Raw genomic sequence first — 5674 nt, forward strand, 5'->3', positions numbered from 1 at the left:
GAAAGAGATAATGGAAGTAAGGAGAGCTCTTCCAGCATTCAATAAGAGATTCTGTGACAAAGAATCAAAACAACTCATTCTGAGTCATGGAAGAATTTCAAAGAGATGGCTTAGAACTCTTCTCTCATGTCTTCAGAAGTCTCTCATTTACTTATATACTGGTTTCACAAACAAAACTTATAAACACCTCTCAGCCAAAACAGTGTATATAATTACATTATCTTCTTGATTACTTATCATTGCTTCTCAGTTATTACATTTTCATTAAAAACTGTGTTGTAAACAAGAATGAACAATTCAGTACTCATTTTCGCTTATCCATTCATCTCTGTAGATGGGATACTGAGAAAAAAATCCTAGCACAAAAAATCATACACAATTTGAAAAACAAATCTAAGATATATTCCACAATATGATCTATGAGTCCCATCTAAGTACCAGAAATATTAATACCTCCAGTTAATTGAAAGAGACTTTCTCTCCTGGAAATTAAAAAAAGAAAGAAAGGAAAGAAGAAAGGAAGAAAAAAAGGAAGGAAGGAAGGTAGGTTGGCCTTTAGAGGGATGCAAGTACTTCAGAAAACAGAAAGCAAGTGTATTCTCTGGACTATACAGACTGAAGATTTCCCCTCTAAAACTGTGGCTTGTCTGGGCAAACACCCAACATTACACAGAGAAGCAGTTGGAAAGTCTAAAACTGAATGCTTTTTTCTTGTTTATACCCACAGTATTCTATTTTAGCCTTAAAATCACTACTTTTCAGACATAATTTTAAAAAATGTGTATTACTTATTTTGATAGCAATATACCTTTCTCAAATGAAGGTGGGCTAATGAGAAATTTGGGGAACATTGCACTTTTTATAAGCTAAAATATATTATTTTAATCAGGTTTGACTATATATTAATAATACTGTACTTTTTAACATTTTACATGGTCATAACTAATGTATTTGATTTGTCAAATCATTTTTTTGAAGAATTATTTAACAGAGTCATTGTCAAGAGAAAGGAATTGAAATGATGAAAAACAGCATAAAATACTGTCTACCTTGTATTTTTATTATCTTTTTTTGCAAATATTCTAAATGTTCAGAAAAGGTACGAAACAAGTTTCTGACAAAGTGGATCTGAATCACTGAATTAGGGATAATGGAAGGCAAATTTAATTTTATCATAATAAGTTGTTTAGAGTCAAAGGAAAGACATGTTGCGAACCACTCTAAAGCATTTAATGTCAAATGAGTAGTACAGCTGTGTTTGAATGGTAACTAACATCTGTGTGATAAATAGTAGCTGAGGAAAAATTAGATCCAGAGCCAGTAGAAGTGACCTGAGCCAACTTATAGGTCAGAGACTGGTTAACATATAATCTCTGAGAAGTATGGGTTATAAATTACATTTCATAATAGTTTCTTCAAAAATTTTAATCAACCATGAGGATGCTGAGTCTTTTGTCTATTCCTTTTTCTGAGCCTACATGTGAGTCAAGGATCTCCCTATTTGATAGTATACCTTGTTCAGATGAAGGATATAAAACAGGCAAAAATTTTCTGAACAAAGTAATACTACTTCCTGTTTATCCATTTAAATGAGCACTGCTATCCAAGAGAGCTTTCTGTCATGATAGAACTGCTTCATATTTGCACTATGCAATAAAATAACCATTAGCTGCACGTGGCTATTGAGCCCTTGAAGTTTATGGTTAGTTGGATTGAAGAAATGAGTTTTTGTTTTATTCAATTTTAATTAATTAAAATTTAAATAGCCACATATGGTTTATGGCTCCTGAATTAGCTCAGCCTTAGATTTAAGTCCTTCAACTCTTTTATCCTCAGAGAGAATATTTCTGAGTGTTTAGCATTGTAAGATATTAGAATTTTAAACCCTCAACCAATACTTAAACTAACGCTGCCTGTCATTCAAACTACAGAAGAGCCTCTTAAATGAGGAGGTTCCTCTATTTTCAGCCACTGCTGTTTATTGTGATTAATGAATGAATTACTGTAATAGTCAGACAAAGGGGTGCTGATGCACAATAACAGAAATCGGTTGGCTTTTATAAAGGGTATTTATTTGGGGTAGAAGCTTACAGTTACCAGGACATAAAGCGTAAGTTACTTCCCTCATCAAAGTCTGTTGCCATGTGTTGGGCAAGATGGCTGCCAACGTCTGCCAAGAGTTCAGGCTTCCCAGGTTCCTTTCTTCCGTGGGCTTGTTTCTCTCCAGGTTCAGCTGCTCTGCTCTTCCGTGTGCTTACTTCCTAGGCTCCAGCTCAAAACTCCAACTAATTCCTGTGCCTTGTCTTTTTCACTGTAAGTCCCCGCCTACCATGTCCTACTGATGTGGACCAATTAAAACCTTAATCATTATTTAATCAAGAAAAAGTGAAACATCTGAATCCAATACAATCTAATATACCCAGACCAGTTCACAGACATCATCCAGTATCTATTTTTAGAATTCATAAAAAATGCCAAACTGCTACAATACTAGACACAACTTCTTACCTCTAATGGTGGCCATAATAATGCCGTTCAAAACAGACATTTTTATTTTCTTTTTAAATAAGAAGCTTTACAATCAAAATAATGGTTTTTCATCAATGATAAAAGTCTAAGACTTGGCTCTGTCATTTTACCATAAATTTAAAAATCTTTTACAAATCCTTTCAATAAGCCAAATACAGTGAATAGATTCAGCCATTCCATTTTTTTCCACTAATTTTTTATTTGCATCCTACATCAGATTTGTAGACCATTGTCTATACATGTCTGATAACTACTGTATAGGATATTGAACCTTCTCTCAAACTCAGATTTTATTCCAGAAGGCTGTAAAGAGATCTGCGAAAGAATAATAATGAAGTCAAGTTTTAATTTTTTTTAAACTATAACATTTTATTTAAATCACATATCTTTAGGTTCATTACTTCCTTGTTCTTAAAGCATGGGGCCATTTTCCTAAAAGTCTAATAATTAGTAGAGGAGTTTGCCTGCTACAAGACAGAAATATCTCATCTTATTGGTGTATTGTAGATCTCAATAGAAAATAAAGACAACCCCCAAAACAGCCTGCAAGAAGAAAGGGGAACTACTGATGATGTTAGAGGCAACTGTTCTCTCAGCCCAACCCTATCAAACCTGAAACCTCTATGTGTATGGTGTTGCTGTCCCTTGGAAGCGACAGAATTTGAGATTCAAATCAAAATCAAAGGAAGTAGAAAGCAAAACTCCAAAGGATCCAGTTATCTCTTGTTATATGCTCCCTTGCCAGGCAGGTCACCTACCCCTGCTTTATAAAATCATCTGTAGATTAATAAAAGCTCCAAATGTAACTATTCACATTATCGACACCAGAGTATGGTCTCCAGCTTACACATAGCATTTGTCTGTGTGGCTTTTTCAACTGCAAAACGTTGAGAGTGTGTCATTAGCTTCTCCCATTTCTAATAAATATGATGATTTAATGAAATTACATATGCTGGACCCATTAAAAAATATCCATGCATGTACACATGTGTATGTCAGTGTTTATAGTGATGGAAAATCTCCAGAAAGCAGGGCAGAAGTCCTATAAACACCAAAATGTTTCTCTTAAGTCAGTCCATTCTGGGGGCAGTTCTGTCACATGATTCTTGCACATGATTGCCTCACCTCTGGAGTGCTGCCTTCACATCTGGTCTGAACCCCCAGGAGGTGGCGGTTGGTTTTGATTGTAACCTGAGGGCAGTTTGCCCATGTTCTGAGTCTGAAAATGCAGTTGGCTAGTACTTGGAGTCAAGGGGTTGGAACATAACCACACCTCCCTCCCCTCTTCTGTGGTGTTCTGGTGGAGCCAGGCATGGGTGTGTGTGTGTGTGTTTGAGTGATTGGGCATGGGCTGGGATGAAGGAAACGTGGGAGAGGAGAACATCTGTTCTTCTCTGATTTAACTCTTTCTAGGACTAGATTTCTTATTGCTCTCAGGGCAGTATTTCAACACCCCAGAAGGAAATGAGGAACACATGAAAACTAAGTTGCCACTAACAACTAAAACTGACAACACTAACTGTGGAAAAACAAAATTAGTGCTTCACATTCTGACCTTGTTAATGATCAGCAGCCTCCACTTGTCTCACAGAACAGACTTCTCTCCCCAGACAAGTTGTAGCTCAAATCTCCAGACAAGTGCACCAATGAACTTGAAGCAGACCAAAGATGGATTTTCTTCTAACATTCTCTCTGGGCCTAGACAGAACACACATAGTAAACAAGACAGGGGAATTCTTACAAATCCAAACAATTACCTGAAACATTGTTTGCTCCTTTTAGGGTCACAATAAATGTTCATTTTAACTTAAAAAGGAATGAAGTTCTGATGCATGCCACAGCATGGATCAACCTATAAGACATCATGTTTAAATGAAATACGCAAGACACAAAAAGACAAATTTGCATTACCTTGTTTATATGAAACACCTAGAAGCAGCATACTTCATAGTGACAGACAATAGTTATTAAGTTCCAAGGGGTGAGGGTGGAGGGCAGTGGAAAGAAAGAGTTATAGTTTAAAGAGTAAGAGTTTCTGTTTGAGATGAGAAAAAAGAGGAAGAGTAATAGATATTGGTGATGGTAGCACAATATCTTTTAAAAGTAATTCATACTACTGAATTGTATATTTGATGTGGTTACAATGGGACAACAAAAAGTTTTTAAGAAGTGATAGGCGACAACCCCTCTCCTTACCTTGCCTTACATGGAATTCAACTTCTGCCCCACTTCCTAAGAGGGACAGTAGTGGAAGACACGTCATAGTTTTTTTCTCCTCCTTTCAGGGCTCTTCCCCTTCAGAGGAGGAGGAATGCTGTGACTGGCCAGAGGAGGAAAATCGGCTGGTCACCCACTGGGTCACATTTCTCAGCAGAGCCATGTTAAAATTTAAGGTTACAGGCACCTATGCCCTTGCTCTTTTGTACTCTTTGATCTTAATGAGATGTAGGAAAGGCCATTATTTCCCCTTAGCAGTTCACAGCTGAGATAAATGAAGCACTGAGAGGTTAAGGAACTTGTTCAAGATGATTTCTGAAGTGATTTGTAGCTAAAAAATTCCGTGGTTTTTAATTCAACATCACAGTCTGATTAAGTCTAACAATGTTAGATTAAAAGAGTGGAAACAATACGAAAGTGCATTTTATTTCTTAAATTCAGATTACTTCTTTCTTTTAAAAAAGCCATAGGCTAAACAAAAGTAGCCAAACACATCTCAGTGATCATATTAAATAAATTTAGATTCTTATTCTAAAATGGAAAGGACATTGTAACAATGACTGATGAAATAAAGTTATTGTCAAAATAGTAAGTCAGGCATCCAGAAAAAAATATCTCCGGGCAGGAAATGTAAAGTCTGTGGTTAAAAAAACAAAAAAGAAAGAAACAATTCAGGCTGAAATTTTCTCAAGTTTGGAAGACATAAGAAAACACTCACTTTTCCTCTTATGCATGTATTTCAGTATTGTTCCACAGCATTAATCATATGATTTTGATAATAGATTCCAAGGCTGCATTTGTGAAACCATTTGAAAATGTTCAACTGTGTGCCCAAGCATTATAACTTCTTTTCAATTGCAGCATAACTTTCAAAAGTCTTGAAAATGCTGTGTTTCCCAATGATAAGTAGAAAAGAATGGGGAAAATG

This window comes from Dasypus novemcinctus, chromosome 1 (assembly GCF_030445035.2).
Source record: "Dasypus novemcinctus isolate mDasNov1 chromosome 1, mDasNov1.1.hap2, whole genome shotgun sequence".
In the NCBI taxonomy this organism is placed as follows: Eukaryota; Metazoa; Chordata; class Mammalia; order Cingulata; family Dasypodidae; genus Dasypus; species Dasypus novemcinctus.